The sequence below is a fragment of the Scyliorhinus torazame genome, chromosome 13 (assembly GCF_047496885.1).
Source record: "Scyliorhinus torazame isolate Kashiwa2021f chromosome 13, sScyTor2.1, whole genome shotgun sequence".
In the NCBI taxonomy this organism is placed as follows: domain Eukaryota; kingdom Metazoa; phylum Chordata; class Chondrichthyes; order Carcharhiniformes; family Scyliorhinidae; genus Scyliorhinus; species Scyliorhinus torazame.
In genome coordinates this window covers 79,213,704-79,230,976 of record NC_092719.1, presented here as the reverse complement: position 1 = coordinate 79,230,976, position 17,273 = coordinate 79,213,704, and the positions used below count along the sequence as shown (strand labels likewise).

The 17,273-nt window shown below is 48.6% G+C and overlaps 1 protein-coding gene across 3 annotated transcripts in view; it reads right to left on the bottom strand.

Moving 5' to 3' along the window:
* rassf8b (Ras association domain family member 8b) overlaps nucleotides 1-17,273 on the bottom strand; it is a 206,342-nt gene that overhangs the window by 93,355 nt on the left and 95,714 nt on the right. For 2 of the 3 annotated variants that reach the window (XM_072471846.1, XM_072471844.1), the window contains exon 3: nucleotides 15,207-15,264. The gene's annotated coding sequence lies outside the window, so the exon portion shown is untranslated. Of the gene's footprint in view, nucleotides 1-12,527; nucleotides 12,651-15,206; nucleotides 15,265-17,273 lie in introns of those variants that run through there. The other variant, XM_072471847.1, reaches the window with a different exon arrangement.

Genomic DNA, 17,273 nt, shown 5'->3' with positions numbered 1-17,273 from the left:
AAGGCAGGGGAAAGGCACTAAGTGAATTGTTTCTTCAGAGGGCTAGCACAAATGCGACTGGTCAAATGGCCTCCTTCTGTAGGTGAGGCTCTCATGCTCATGTTAGGTTTGTCCGCAGAGCTGACCTCAACTAAGCTGGCGTGTGTGGAGTTTCCTCCTAGTCTCCACAATGGTGACCAGGCCACTCTGAGGCTTGAAATGGTTCATGACGCCTGTACAGTTTTTCTCTCCTGGAGTGGGAAACAGAGATTGAGACTGTTTCTGAGTCCTGAACCTGCCCCAGAGGAAAACAGCCAATTTTCCTCAGCGTGGCCAAGTAAAGGCCAGCCAAGTAAAGATGGCCAGGTGGTATTCCACAGCCGGACAGCCAAGTGGCCAGGAGGTGACAATGGAAGATCAGTAAGGGAGAGGACGCTTCAAGATAGAGGTGTCCCCCCTCCAACCTTTTTAAATCTTTAATTTTGAAAGAGAATTTTAATTTTAATTTTTAAAATGCACACAAGGATATGTGAGCAGCAAGTAACTGATTCAACCTTATAACCTTCAGAAAATAGTGCAGGGAGATGGAACAGGATGACAATTGTTGGTAGTCCTCCCCCATGACTAAGGGGAGCTGTCCCCACATCCCCATCCCAAAAATTACATTGGATACTGACAGATCCAATGAAGTGAGTCATGGTCCTTTTTTAAAATCTTTAATTGAAAATTAAGATTCAGCAGCCAGACCAGTACTGTTGGAGCAGGAGTGGTGTGCAGTGGGGAGGATTGGTAGGGTGGGAGGAGCTGGCTGCTCCTGCAACCAGACAGGCTGGGTCTGCCATGAGCACTGGCTTCCTGCTCTGCCACAGGATTTTCGCTTCCAACACCTCAAGTCGCCCTCACCACCAGCGGGAAGCTGATGGCTAACAAGAAAACTCTGGTTTTCCACCCCCCCCCACTTTAATTTGGCTTCATTAACCGGCCAAAGAGGCTACTAGCTGTGTGCAGATGGGTAGCCCTCCAGTCCACAATCCACTCTCTGCAAAAACAGCCCAATGGTGGGACGGAGTCCTGGAACCAGTACGTTGGATGGAGTGACCAATCCTGGTCCCAGCAGAGTGAGTTCACATTCGGCCTGGATTTTCAATCAGCTATTCTTTGGGTCGCACAGTGGAGTTGTGGTTAGCACTGCTACCTCACTGCGCTGAAGACCCGGGTTCGATCCTGGCCCTGGGTCACTGTCCGTGTGGAGTTTGCACATTCTCCCCGTGTCTGCGTGGGTTTCACCGCCACGACCCAAAAATGTACAGGTTAGGTGGACAGGCCACGCTAAATTGCCCACGCAAAATAATTGGGTACTCTAAATGTATTTAAAACAGCAATCAGCTAGTTCTGAATTGAAAGGGGGTTTTGTGCTCGGCAGCTCACACGGAATCACTCGAAGTCAACCAAAGCCACTTCCACTGATGGCTCGCTCAGTAGTCAGAAGAGGTATTCACCTCAACACTCTGTGCTAGGCTTGAACACAGGCTCCAAAAGCTAAAAGGCTTGTTCTTAGCTCACAGAACAACACTTTCCTGAATTTGGTTTTCACTGTCATTGGGAGCAGTTTTAGCGAGACAGAATCAGAAAGTTCAATATAACAGATCTTATTTACTGTCAAACACTGGACCACAAGATATTTTGTGCACAAATTTCATTCAGAAATGGAACAAGCCCTAATGTTAAGGTTTGAGTGAAGTGACTTTGGATGAGGCGCTTTAGTAATCACATTCAAGTGGCTGCCACGCCACAGCTCTCCCTATTACTTTATTCAGATTTCGAAGACGAGCAGGCAATCTTTGTGACAGGTGCCGCTTTGAGAAAGCCCACACTAATTAGTCAACAGAATTCCATCCACGTGTAGATCATCAGCGAAAAGTCTTCTCCCAATAAGTGCTCCTTTGTAGCAACATAAGACGTCATTCTAAATTAACTATGCGAAAAACACAAGTATTCCTGAATCTTCTGAGCACTTATGTGAAATAGCTCTCTCTCCCTCTCTGCTTTCCTGTTCCTAAAGGTTAAGGTGCTCATTTGTTCCTCGAATTCTGGCCTCATGGACATCTTTCACTTCCTCCGCCTCACAAATGGCCCATATACCTCCAGTCGCCCAAGCCCCAAGCTCTCAAATTACTTCCCTCAACCTCTCCAAGTCTCTCTCTCCTCCTCTAAGCCATTATGGTCATCATTCGACATTTAATTCCAGTTTTTTTTTACAGAATTCAAATTTCACCATCTGCCGTGGTGGGATTCGAACCCGGGTGCTCAGACGATTACCCCGAGACTCTGGAGTACTAGTCACTAGTCCAGTGACAACACCGCCCTCCCTCCCCTCGCCCGACTGTAAAAACAATGATGCAGAAGTCTAGAATGGACAAGTGCAAATAAATGGAAGAGGTGCAAATTTGAGCACCTTTAATTCACACCAAGTCGACGTTAATGTGGCCATCTTATTTGCAAAAAATAAATTGCCTTTTTATAAAACAGCCTCTAGATGTTTGCGAAAACGGGTCAGAAGAGAAAATAGTTTTTGAAAAGTAATAAAAACAGAAAATATTGGACAACCTCAGCAGGTCTGACAACATGTGTGGAGAGAAGAGGGAGCCAATGGTTCAAGTCTGGATGACTCTTTGTCAAAGAATTAATGTTGCTAAGAAGTTAAGTTGTTAAGAAGAATAAAGCTAAGAAATGATGTTGTGCACTCAATTCTGGCATTCTCTCATCTTCCATCGCCTTCCGTCTTCGGAACGCTCAGCAAACAGGCAACTCCTGGGGTTGAGAACCCTGCCATTCAACAGTGGTTAATGGTTAAACATTAAAGTCACATTAAAGCTTCTATTGTAGAACGTGAATAGTGGCATAGGCGCTTCACAACAATACGATACACCCCTTTGAATCAAATTGTATTATTTTACTCTCAAGACCACAAAGTATAAAACGACAAAGGATGGAGACAGCCTGTCAGTGCGATGGTTTCACATTGACAACAATAGTCAGGTCTGGTTGTAAAATTCAGACAAATGCCTATCTTTAAATGGAGCTCCACAGACTCTGACCTGGCAGAGAGCTGGCTGAGCTCTGGAACAGTTCACAGTCCTGCGCTGAATGGGCTCCCAAATCCACATCTGCCAAGGAAAAAAGCTCCCGCTCTGCTCACTCGGCATCTTGCCCTGCTACTTTACTAGCTGCACTCAAGAGCGAAGCTCTCCTTAGTGTCCATTACCAGCTAACCCTAACATCTTCTGCTGCTGTGCTAACCCAACCTGGGTTAGCATACCATTGAAATTAATTGGAAGTGGGGATGGGGAGTGATTGTGTAGGGTTGGGTGGTGGGAGGGATGGGTAGATGGAAAAGTAGGTGTTTGTGGAGGAATGGCAGTTGTCATGTACACCAAAACCCAAAAGCTTTCTATAGGTATGTCAGGAATAAAAGAATGACTAGGGTAAGAGTAGGGCCAGTCAAGGACAGGGATGGGAAGTTGTGTGTGGAGTCTAAAGAGATAGGTGAGATACTAAATGAATATTTTTTGTCAGTATTCACTCAGGAAAAAGAGAATGTTGTGGAGGAGAACGCTGAGACCCAGGCTATTAGAATAAATGGCATTGAGGTACGTAAGGAAGAGGTGTTAGCAATTCTGGACAGGCTGAAAATAGTTAAGTCCCCGGGGCCTGATGGGATTTATCCTCGGATTCTCTGGGAAGCCAGGGAAGAGATTGCTGAGCCTTTGGCTTTGATTTTTATTTCATCATTGGCTACAGGAATAGTGCCAGAGGACTGGAGGATAGCAAATGTGGTTCCTTTGTTCAAGAAGGGGAGTAGAGACAACCCCGGCAACTATAGACCGGTGAGCCTCACGTCTGTTGTGGGTAAAGTCTTGGAGGGGATTATAAGAGACAAGATTTATAATCATCTATAATCATCTAGATAGGAATAATATGATTAGGGGTAGTCAGCATGGCTTTGTGAAGGGTAGGTCATGCCTCACAAACCTTATCGAGTTCTTTGAGAAGGTGACTGAACAGGTAGACGAGGGTAGAGCAGTTGATGTGGTGTATATGGATTTCAGTAAAGCGTTTGATAAGGTTCCCCACGGTAGGCTATTGCAGAAAATACGGAGGCTGGGGATTGAGGGTGATTTAGAGATGTGGATCAGAAATTGGCTAGCTGAAAGAAGACAGAGGGTGGTGGTTGATGGGAAATGTTCAGAATGGAGTTCAGTTACAAGTGGCATACCACAAGGATCTGTTCTGGGGCCGTTGCTGTTTGTCATTTTTATAAATGACCTAGAGGAGGGCGCAGAAGGGTGGGTGAGTAAATTTGCAGACGACACTAAAGTTGGTGGTGTTGTCGACAGTGCGGAAGGATGTTGCAGGTTACAGAGGGACATAGATAAGCTGCAGAGCTGGGCTGAGAGGTGGCAAATGAAGTTTAATGTAGAGAAGTGTGAGGTGATTCACTTTGGAAGGAATACCAGGAATGTGGAATATTTGGCTAATGGTAAAGTTCTTGGAAGTGTGGATGAGCAGAGGCATCTCGGTGTCCATGTACATAGATCCCTGAAAGTTGCCACCCAGGTTGATAGGGTTGTGAAGAAGGCCTATGGAGTGTTGGCCTTTATTGGTAGAGGGATTGAGTTCCGGAGTCATGAGGTCATGTTGCAGCTGTACAAAACACTGGTACGGCCGCATTTGGAGTATTGCGTACAGTTCTGGTCACCTCATTATAGGAAGGACGTGGAAGCTTTTGAGCGGGTGCAGAGGAGATTTACCAGGATGTTGCCTGGTATGGAGGGAAACTCTTATGAGGAAAGGCTGATGGACTTGAGGTTGTTTTCGTTAGAGAGAAGAAGGTTAAGAGGAGACTTAATAGAGGCATACAAAATGATCAGGGGGTTAGATAGGGTGGACAGTGAGAGCCTTCTCCCGCGGATGGAAATGACTAGCACGAGGGGACATAGCCTTAAACTGAGGGGTAATAGATATAGGACAGAGGTCAGAGGTAGGTTCTTTACGCAAAGAGTGGTGAGGCCGTGGAATGCCCTACCTGCAACAGTAGTGAACTCGCCAACATTGAGGGCATTTAAAAGTTTATTGGATAAGCATATGGATGATAATGGCATAGTGTAGGTTAGATGGCTTTTGTTTTTTGACTTCCCATGTTGGTGCAACATCGTGGGCCGAAGGGCCTGTACTGCGCTGTATTGTTCTATGTTCTATGTTCTATGGCCCAGACCTGGGAGTCTGTGAGGGGTTGGGCAGAGACATGTGTAGACCCAAGCATGAAGACAGCTCCTAGCCTGTACCCTTTACTGTACATGTGTAAGGAGTTCTAGTAGTTAATAAAGACTTACCTGGTCTGGCCTACATGTGACTCCAGACCCACAGCAATATGGTTGACTCTTAACTGCCCCTCAAGGGCAATTAGGGATGGGCAATAAATGCTGGCACAGCCTGCGACGCTCAAGTCCCATGAACAAATTTTTTAAAAGCCCCCAGACCACTGAAACTTTAAATTCAAGGACTTAAAGGGGGGAGATGGGGAAATGAGAATGTTGTCATAGTGATAATGTAGTAACAACAACATAAATGTGTGGGAGTAATAACAATGTACGACCTAAAGCAAACACTGGAATAACACCAAATACAATGGAGAAAGAATTTGTGGGAGATGTAGTATCAGGGTTCAGCACATACTGTGTTAATGTGGGACTGAGTACAGCACCACTCACACAGTGATGTAAGGCTGCACATGACCCAGGGTTCAGTGTGATGTTTATGCATGGAGACAGCTCCAAGCTTGCATCCCTTTCTGTACTCGCGTAAATAGTTCCACCTGTTAATAAAGACTTACATCAACCCACGGAAGACTTCTTTAAGACATACTGATCTGTAACCAAAACTCCACAACATTGCCCAGGATTTTGATCTTTGCCAAACTTGTGGTGACCAGGGGCAAAATTCTCCACCTCGTGATGCCACAAACGTGAACCGTGATTGGGCAGAGAATCGGGCCTCCATCCAAAATCGAGGTCTGGGCCCAGTGACGATTCAGGCGCCATCCTCCAGACCTCACTGGTGGCGGTTACGAGGTTTGCGCCCCTTGCTGGCAGCAGAATGCAGAACCGGCATCTACATGCACTTAAATGTGATTAGCGGGTCGGACACAGTATGCTTCTCTCTTCCGCGATGCTCCGCTCCTCTCAGGCGGAAGTCTCGAGGGCATGAATTATACAAGTATTTACAAACGTGGACTGGGCACCAAGGCTGCAGAGGGTGGGCGGTTGGTTAATAAAACACTGAAAAACCGTTGAAAACTGTCAGGCGTAGTGGTAGGTGGCTGCCCAGGCTGGGTGCTCTAGTGGGTAGTGACTTGGTGCCAAGTTGGTGAACTTGGGGTGCCCCCCCTCAGGATCAGGGTGGCCTGGCTCAGACTGCCATTCTGCAGTCTGTCTTTTAAACACATCCCTTTGGTGCTGCTTACAGGCTCCTGGCTGCTCACACTGCTGAGTGCTGCCTGTGTCCTTTAAATGTTCAGAAGGCCTCTGGTCATCTGGGAGCCCACCCAGCCTGCCCCTCTGGATACCTTCATAGCCCACCTGTATCAGCAAGGGCCAAGCTGGCCCATTTCAGAGGAAGCAGGGGATCAGCAGACCACACCCCAACCAGAAGACACCTGCACCGCAGCCTTTGGAACCCTCCCTGGGTCTCTCCTCCTTTCAGGGCAGAGGCCTCACCAGTGACCCCCATCCCTCAGTGTCATCAGCTGCCTCCTCCTGGTATAATTCACGCCCACGAGACTTCCGCCTGAGAGGAGCGGAGCATCGCGGAAGGGCGGAGAATACGGTGTCCAACCCGCTAATCGCATTTAAATCATGTAGATGCCGGTTCTGCATGCTTACCACCATTGACTGCCTCTGCCACCATCTCCCAGGCAGTGTTCAGGAGGGCAGGTTTGAGTCTGCAGCCTACCCTGTGGAAGAGGGTGTCCCTCTGCTCCTCACTGGCATGGAGCTGTGGGTCAACATCAGAGTCCTGGGGGGGGGGGGGGGGGGGGGGGGGGGGGGGGGGATCCTAGCCTTCCTAGCTCTACCACTATGTCTAGGCTGCTTACCTCGTCCTGTGGCCTTCGATGCCCCTGGGAGGCTCCTCTCGAGGCTCTGAGGACGGAGGGCCCCGGCTCACTTTTCGGCGGCACAGGTACAGCTGTGCCGCCCTGTCCCGTGTGCTGACCCTGAGGCGCGGCCTCATCAGAGGGGTGGAACTCGGAGGAGCTCATGACCACCGTCCTCACTCCTTGGGACAGGTTTGAGTTGGCGTCCAGTGCACTCTCCTCCCAGTTGGTGCCCATAGGACCCTGGGGTTCACCTTGGGATGGAGGGGCGGCTGTCCTTGCATCACCTGGCTCTGCCAGCCCTGGCGGTCCCCATGATCGCACCATTGTGTCGACTCTCCTCAGTGACTGGGACATGCTCTGCAGCGCCTCGGCAATGTCCACCTACAACTGGGACCAGCTCCACGGCGCCTTAGCCATGACCATCTGAGAGAGGGACATGTCCCACAGCACCTCATCAAGGTCAGCCTGGTACTGGGTGACATCCCCAGCGAGTCAGACATTCTGTCAACACCCTCAGGCATGGCCGTCACCGACTGCGCGACGCCTTGGACACCTTCACTCATGGTGCCGACGTTGTGCACAGGCTCTCCACTGCGGTGGCCACCCCAGCAGCATTGGCCTCAGTGCCACACATTGCCGGCGACATCTCCAGCACCCATTGCCTCTGGGACTCCACCAAGTGGCTATGGGTCTGCTCGAGTGACACTGACATCTCCTTCTGAATGTCACGGCTGCACCCTAACATCTCCATTTTCTCCGGGATGACTTCTTCCACAGGCTCAGCATCAGGCTGAGACCCAGCTGGGTCTTGGGATCCAGCCAACCTCCGACTGCTGTCTCGCCTGGGGGGTTCCTCCCTCCACCAGATGTACATCAGCAGCAGTGTGGTGCTCACCAGATTGTGCCCCAGAAGCCTGACCACTAACATTTCCACAGTTATGACATGGCTATGACGGTGGCATCCTCGGAGCTCTCCTCAGAGGTGGTATCATGGGAGACTCGAGAGGGGACTTCCCAGGATGGGCCGTGCTATCGGCCTGAGGACCTGCGGGAGAATGGACATGTGGTCAGTGGGAGGGATGGGTCAGTTCGTAAGGCAATAACAACTCACATTTGACAGGTCCTCCGGGTGGGCCCGGTGGCTCCTCACCTCTTCGGCATCCGCCAGCCTCCATGTTGATGACCTCCCTGTCCTTGGCCACACCGGTCCCTTCCGGGGCACGATCCTCGAAGGAGGTGAGGATTCTGATGTTTGGCACACCTCCGCCAGACTGGGCCCTCTCCCGGCGTTTGTGGGAGAGCTTTCCCTGAGGAGAGACAGAGAGGGTATCGTTAGCCACAAGCGTGGTTCACTGTGGTGGGAGGGGATGCGTGAAGACAGGGTTGAAGGGGGAGAAGGGTGACGGAGGTGTTGGGGGTCGCATGGAGAGTTGGGGGGTGCATGCTCCCTTGGGGGCGGAAAGGCCTCGTGGGAGGTCACTAATGTCTACTTACTCGTGCTGCCCTGTGTAGGTCATTGACCGTTGGTCGGCATTGGAGACCAGCCTTCGTGGTCACACTCCCGGAGCTGACAGCTGCCGCCACCTCATCCCAGGCAGCACTGGCTGCCTTGTGGCTGACTCTCCGGGACCCTCGGGGGAACAGGACATCCCTCCTGGCCTCCACAGCATCTAGCAACCTCCCCAGGTCAGCATCCCCGAATCTTGGGGCTGGTCTCCTCGGTGCCATTCTTGCGAGCTGGCTGGCGTTGGCTGAGCGAGTGCAGCTTAAATGATGCTCGACCTTGTTAAAGGGGGGCTGGCGAGCGCAGTGCCGGCGAATCAGCTTGCGAGCCTTCATTTGCGGCGAGAAGCCTGTGAGGCCTCGTTAAGTGGACCAATTAACGTAGAATAGCGTTGCCGGCCTCGCTGGGCAGAGCGCCGGGAAGTTCGTGGCAATTCCCGCTTGCTACAACATTTGGAAATCTTTCCAGAGAATCGCGCCCTTTGTCTCCCAAAGGGAGAATTTTGCTCCAGGTCAGTGTACCCTCCAAGTGATGGAAAATATTTGCAATGATGTGGCGAATCTTGTAACAATCTGGCAGAGATGGGCTTACAGGACAGTAATATAGTGCAGTACAACAATGTGACAGCAGCTCTGACAAAGAATAGTTTTAGTAGCAGCAACCCCTCACTGCACGACATCCAGTGTAGCGACTTAAATATTTCAACATGTTTCCACTTCCTCCAATGGGGGCCTCTCTGCCGCATACCTTAATGGAGCTGGGCTGCAGGGTTTTGTTTGAATGTTAAGGATTGTTTTTCCTGCAGGATTTTCTGCTTACTTTTGGTGTGGCCACGGATTGTGTCAGAGTCTGGAAGGTCGTCCTCGGTGGAATGAACTGCTGCAGGGTCCTGATGTCAATCTGATTAAAATCGCTCGCCCTGATAAGGAGCATCAATTCATCACATGTCTGTGACAAGCAGCAAACAGTGTTGACCAGCACTGACCTGGACAGTTCAGAATGTGTGACATACCCGTTTTGCTCAGTTCACATAACTCTCACCTGAGCCACAGGTTGTTGGGTTAAGTCTTACTCAAGGGCAAATAATCCTGGCTCACACATCACTGCACTCCTGACTGATGTGATTGTGAAACACTAATGGCTCCAACACTGATCCCTAGGGATCACTTAATACTTACATCCTGACAGATTTCCCTTTCAAAAGGCTTGCTACATCTTAGCCAATTCCAAATCCATTCTCTCAAGATGCAACCTCACAGTTTTGGAGTTTAAATAATAGCGGGAAAGTTCTCCCCCAGTGCCCTGGCCAACATTCATCTCTCGAGCCACGTCATCTGGTCATTTAGCTCATTGCTGTTTCGGAGTCATTGCAGTGCCCAAATTGTCTGCTACTGTACTTTACAACTTCAAATGTACTTCAAAGCGCTTTGGGAAGCCCTGAGGCGGTGAAATACATTATGCAAAGTTTTTTTCTTTAATGAGGAAATTTGTTGTCTGCGTTCTGCCGGTTTTGCAGAAGGTTCTGCACAGTCCACTTACAATGCCATTGCCTCAAGATCGGTCAGTCAGAGTCTATCCAGAATCTATGATAATCGGCTTGGAACAGGGACAATTGTTCTCCCAGTGACCTGGCCAACCGAGCTTGATTAATTGGGAATTTCTATCTGTGCGACACAGGAATTTTAAATTGTATTTCCAAGTCCAAATTGTTTATACGAGTTGTGCCAGCACTGATCCCTGTGGAAAACCATTTATCCTCAGTTCGCCTCCTCCAGGTATCATTGGCGACTATGGATTTCCATTGGACGATTTTGCTGAGCAAATTGCTGCAGTGGTTTGTTATTGCCTTCTACAGCCTGGTCAACCAGGAAACGGCCCCACTCTTACCACCTGCATCAGGCACATTGGAAGGAATTACAGGATAATCAACCTGTTTGGTCACATGATGAACGCTCCTTCTGTGGCCATCAAGTCCTAGAGTGGGACTTGAACCCGGACCTTCTGGCCCAGAGGTAGGGACAGTCCCCACACTGCCACAAGACCTCTTCCAGCTCTCACTAATTATTCTTCAGCCCTACGCTGGTTTGTAGCCAGTTTTCTATCCGACAATAAGTATAGCCTCAAACAACATCATCCAAAGTGGATTAACCAATCAGCCAGTTTGCATGCTGTTTGTGGGATCTTGCTGTGTGCTAAGATTTTGGCTCACTTTCCTGCAAGGCAGCGACCACACTCTTTGGAGAAAAAAAAGTCATTTGTTGGGTGTGAAGTGTGGTGTTGAGGTGGTGATCAGGCACTGGATTAACCGCAAGTTCCTCCTTTATTCTCCAATAAGAGGTTGAACCGGAGGGTGGTGACATTAGTGGAATGAAGCTGGCCGAAACTTCATCAAAGGTTATCTGGAGGACATGGGAATGTGGAACTTGAAACACAAAACAGATCAGTCATGACTTATCAAATGGCAGAGCAGGCTCGAGGGGCCGAGTGGCATGCTTCTGCTCTTATCTCATACATTCGTACATCAGAGAAATTGTGTACAAGTGGAACAGGCAACAAACTGCATTTATATAGAACCTTATGTTGTAAAATGCCCAAAGGTGATTCACAGGAACACCACCAGACAAATATGACACCGAGCCATATGGAGATATTATAATCGATGGCTGAAAGCTTGGTCAAGACCGAGGTCTTAAGGAATGACGTGGTTTGCACTGCTGCCTCACAGTGCCAGGGACCCGGGTTCGATTCCGGCCTTGGGTGACTGTCTGTTTGGAGTTTGCACTTTCTCCCTGTGTCTGTGTGGATTTGCTCCCACAGTCCAAAGGTGTGCAGGTTAGGTGGATTGGCCATGATAAATTGCCCCTTAGTGTCCAGGGATATGGGGTTATGGGGGTTACAGGGATAAGGCTGGGATGGGCCGAATGGCCTCCTTCTGCACTGTAGGAATTCCATGTTTCCAACAATAGTGAAGTGAAGAAAACTGGGACAGTGCAATGAGCACAAATCGGAGTGCAGAGATCTCAGTGTATAGTAGGGCTGGAGGAAGCCACAGAGGTAGGGAAAGTTGAGACTATGGAGGGGTGCAAACAGAACTTGTGGAGGCAACGGCAGATCAGTGAGTAGGGGGGTGAAGGGTGAGCAGGGCCCGGTGCCAATTAGAGTATGGGTAGCAGACAAAATGGTGAATGATTAAGTTGACAACCAAATGGATGAGTGTCCGATGAGGTTCCAAGTTGTGGTTCCAAGTCAAAAGTTGAGAACCGAGTAACTGTTGCGGATTATGCTCACTAATGCACTGGGCTAACAAATAAAATGAAATTTATGTTCTTCACATAAAGCAGTTTGAAATGTAAATGAGGGTGCTGCCACTATTTCCTGACTGAAATCTGCACAGGCCGGTGCCAACTTGTCCACACCAGAGCATGATGTGGAACACGCTCCACGTTTCAAAAAAAAAACTTTCTGGCAGATTTGCTCCAGAACAACAGCTTGATGCAATTTTCAAAAGCCATCCACAAGAGTTTTACAAGAGGAACTGCAAACAGGCTGCAAGACTGGATATGGAAAGGAGGAAATCTGAGAACGACATTGGAAAGTAACAACATTCGGCTTAGGTGCTAATGCCGAGGAACAGCAAGCTCTGGCCAGCTTCTCGAAAGGAAACCAGAGCAGGATACAGGAAGGTCACTTCGAAAGTCTGGCAAAATTGAAAAATATTTTTAAATGAAGTAATTACTGACAGACACAGCAGGCAGTTGTGTTCATTTTTGAAAATAAAATAACTATCTTTTGTTAAGGGGATGTTACAAATGAACTGATGGGCCTATAAATTGCTTAGAAGTGTACAAACAGTGGGTTGGGGCGCAATGACATTATCTGGCCACTCACCTAGAAATAAGCAGCCACTGTCTCGGTCAGATGATCAAGAACGTCCTGTACAGCTCCAAAATATTTTCTCTCTCAGGCCCGTTTGTCAAGAATTTCCAAACTCACCTCCTCCCTCCCAACAAAAGCACAGTTCCGAGCCTCCCCCTGCTCACATACAGCGGGAGCCTTCCCAAAAGTATTAATCAAAACCTCATCTATTTTCCTTGCTTGGTTCCTGAGGATTCCAGGGCGTGGCTCACCAGCTCCAGATGTTCCTGTACACATTTCGCTCCTCGTATTTCTTCTGATATACGTATGGGTTCCCTCTGCCAAAATGAGTGGCTCTGTAAATCCTACACTGTCTTCAGTTATTTCAGCTCCTCAGACTTGAGCTGACATCTGGATCTGTGGGCGATGGTGTGGGGGGGGGGGGGGGGGGGGAGCGAGAGAGAGAGAGAGAGAGAACGAGGAAAGGGGGAAGCTGGGAAGAAGCAAAATAAAAAGGCACACAAAAAAAAGAGGAACGAAATATCCAGCCCAGCAGAAGTTGCCGCTTTTTTCAACATTGCAACTCACAACATTTAAAATGCAACTGATCTCCATCCAATTTAGGATTTACAAGTAAACCTTTCTGTATTCATAGAAGCTTCACTGTAACTGACCTGAGGATTAACAAGAATGCCATTTCATTAACTGGGTATAGCTTGGTTGCAAACATGCCGAAATGTCTCTTAATGAACTAATCTAATGCTAATTAGTTCCAGACACAGAGACATTGCAAAGCACGTGCCTGAAATTTGTTAGCAGAGATCGCAGCAGTTTACATGGCCAGCAAAGTGCATTCACAAACAAGACAGACAAACAGAATGTGTAAACACAAACAATTTTTGAAGAAAAGCAATTTTGTGTAGGGAAGTGTATAGTGGTTGTTACTGCTCTAGTCATCCAGTGAACAGGGGTGTAATTTGTGTCCCAGGATCAGGACTCCGACGTTGTGTGGTGTGCCAGAATGCCCACGGGATCTTTGAGGGGATGGCCAATTTGTAGCCAGGGCGCATGCTTGCCATCTAATTAAGGTCAGCAGGCAGGCTGCAACGTCGATAGGAGGCCCTCCAGCGGGTGACACACGGGGAGACCGACTGCAACGTTCACACACATCTTCCACTCCTTCAAAGAATCGACTCATCCTCACCCTCGTGAGGTGTGCTCTGTATACCACCTTCAGCTGTATCGGCCCCAACCTCGCGCACGAGGCGGAGGCATTCACTCTCCGGAGCACCTCACACCAGAACCCCTCCTCCATATCCTCTCCCAACCCTTCCTCCCACTTTGCTTTGATCCCTTCCAGTGGTGCCTACTCCTCTTCCAAAATAGCTCCGTAAACTGCTGACACTACCCCCTTCTCCAGTGCCCCTGTCGTCAGCACCTCCTCCAGCAATGTGGAGGCCGGCTCCTCTGGGAAGTTCTGTATCTCCTTTCTGGCAAAATCTCGAACCTCCATGTATCTAAACATTTCCCCTTGCTCCAGCCCAAACTTCGCTTCCAACTCCTTCAGTCCTGCAAACCGACCCATAAGAAACAAATCTTTTAGTGTCTTAATCCCCTTCTCCTCCCATTTCCGAAAATTTTCATCCCACCTCCCTGGCTCAAATCTGTGGATCCCCCGAATCAGCATTTCCCTTGACCCTGCCCCCAACCCGAAGTGTTGGCGAAACTGCCTCCAAATTCTCAATGAAGCTATTGTTACCGGACTTTCTGAGTATTTCCCCGGTGTCATGTGAGAGTGCCTTTAAGAAATGGATGTTTAAGCAATGTACCTTTAAGAAATGCAATGATGTCAGAGTGTGGGTGGAGCTGGGCTTGAGCTCAGCCATTTTGAAGTTTCAGTTTCAGTTTTGGGAGAGAGCAGCTAAAAGGTGCCTGGCTGGTTTGCTGTGTACTGCTTGAAAGGAGAAAACCAGTTTGGGGAGAAAGCTGGGAGTGTCTGTGTATTTTGCAAAGAGCTGCAGGATGAAAGCACAGAGCTGGTCTGTTGATGACTGCAAATCCAAAGACTATAAATATATTGAATGTAACCTCATGTCTGTTGTTACAGGTGAAGTCTTTTGGATGTTTGAAGGAACATTTTGAGGGATTATTTAGTGTTGTATTATTTTCGGGGTTATCTTTGAAGTAAGGGGTGTTAAGAGATCCAATGTTTATTTAAAAGGTAATTTGAGTTCATGGAATAAACATTGTTTTGTGTTAAAAACCACGTGTCCATAATTGTAATACCACACCTGGGAAACAAGCCGTGTGCTTCAAAAGCAGCAATCCATTAAAGGGAGAGGTTGGTTGAACTCCATGATACATTTTGGGGTTCTGAAAACACCGCTCCCATAACACCCGGGGCTATCGGGAGCGGCGCTGTTGCGAGTGCTTTCAATCCCGACCCCCTGCACAAACTCCCCTCCATTCTGACCCACTGGGAATCAATCCCTCTGACCCAGTTCCGCACCTTCTCCACATTCGCTGGCCAGTAATAATACATCAGGTTCGGAAGACCCAAGCAACAGCCATGGTTGAGTGTGGAGGAAGTGGGATTCCTACAAGGATGGGCACTGCCACTGGGCTCTCACTACCTGCCTGCCTCCGCTCCCTGTTTTGTTTTACCTCAGTGGGAAACCCACAAGCCAAGGGGAAAATCGCGGTCTGACTTACCTTAATAGATCATTCAACCGGTCTAAATGCTGCATAAACTCAGCAGGTTTGGCAGCATCTGTGAAGAGAGGAACAGAGTTAATGTTTCAAGTCCATGCGTCTCTTTTTCAAAGCATTTTGCTTTTATTTAATTTCCGCCCATTGTTTGTATGTGGGTAGCCATCACAGCCCGCCCCCCCCCCCCCCCCCCCCCCCCTCCCGCCATCCCAGAATGAATCAACCCTGGTTGCAGGGTGAGGCTGGTAACTCAGCAGCCACTCACCACCGCTAACATTTGGGCCTTCCTGTCTCTAGCGTCTCCCCATTCCCCCTTCCCCAAACAGGAAACCAAAATTCTGCCCCATGAGTTCAAATCCCACCATTGCAGTTATAGAATTATTTTTTTTGTTTCAAATTTGAGGATGCCAACACTTGACTTCAGTAAAAGTGAGGCTGTTGAAGGGGTTCACTTCTGTCCTTTGGGGAAGGAAAGCTTCTTTACCTGGTCTGATCTAAATGTGGCAGTAGTCCCACAGCAGCATGACTGAACCTCACTGACCCAACCCATCCATTAGCATGGGTCATCTCTGGCACAGAGGCAGGCTTTCAATGAAACACACAGCTCTGCAGTGTGGGGGCAATGAGGGGGCCCCAAAAGGAGAGGGGACTGTTGTCATGGGAACACCAACCAGAACATTCATCGATCGGCTTATTCAAATTTCTTGAGCCTATCAGCAGGGAATACAGAACGTTAGGTTCTGATTGGTGACTCTCTTTTATAGTGGGGGAAAAAGTTTAGCAAATGTTGAGAGGTGGTGGTGACCTAGAGCAGTTCAGACACGGATTTCCTGAATTGGTGTGAAGTTTCTGACCTTTCATTGAGCAAAGGTGCAAAGCAGCAGCCAGGCTTCTGGCATTCGGTCTGGCGGGCAGCCTGAGGCAAAAGCGAGGTCGCTAACCTAACATTGGGGGGGCGAGCCTGCAAAGCCCTCAGTGAAGGGGGCACTGGCCAAGAGTGCAGCGGGGTGACCCGTGACCTCACAGACCAGGGCTGGGCAACCAACCAAAAGGCAGTCAGCCAGGAGCACAAGCGGTCCTCGAAGTCCGGCATAGCAGCAGTCAGGAGGTTCAAAGGCGGCCAGGCAAGTGCCGGCATCGTGTTTCGGGGTGATGTGTTATGTACTCGGAATAATACAGGCTGCAACTCGATGCAGCATTGACCAAAAGATACTCCAGACTTTGAAGTAAATTCAATGTGATTTATTGAACCATTAGCACAGTTCTCTATGAGTTCGACTCTCCTGCTAATCTTGCTATAGTAATTCAGTCTAACTAACCAGTCTGCTCTAAGCCACGTGGTGGGTGTGTCGCTTCTGATCTGCCCCTATCCTTCTCTCTAAGTGTCGCCTGTGGAAAGAGCAAGAGCATGTGTGCCCTGTCCTTATATATGTAGGTTTTGAAATGCCCCCTTGTGGTAGTGTCACCTCTGGGTGTCTTGACTGCTCATTGGTTGTGTCCTATTCGATGTGTTCATTGGCTGTATGTATGCATGTCATGACATCTCCGGTGCACCCTCTAGTGTTTACTTAGTTGTAGTGTATTTATATTAACCCTTTGTGCATATACAGTGATGCATATCACCACATCCCCCCTTTTTGTGTTAGATATTTTCTGTACTTGGTTAAAGAAAATTGAACAAAATAGGTAGATAAGTGATGACATGTACAAGTCGTGATGGCAGTGATGATTATACAATACCAAATAATATGGATGAGTCCAAAGTTCATGAATTTATATGGTCGAGTGGCTTTCTTGTTTTGTTATTGAAGTGTCGATGTTGATGTTGTCATTTCCTTGTGAACGCTGTCAGTGTTCCTGCGCTTAAGGAACCAAGAAGTCATCAGGAGGTGTTCAAATGGTCAAATCACTGCGTTGTCTGATTTGGACTCTTTTGTTTTTTGATGCTTGTGGTAGCGATTCTTTCTGTCATCTCTCCTGTCTGACCTGGACTGGTATTTGTGTTTGCGGTATTGATGCCGTATGTCAGCTGCCTTGAAAGCTGGTCTGCTAGTTTGTAGTGTAGCAAAC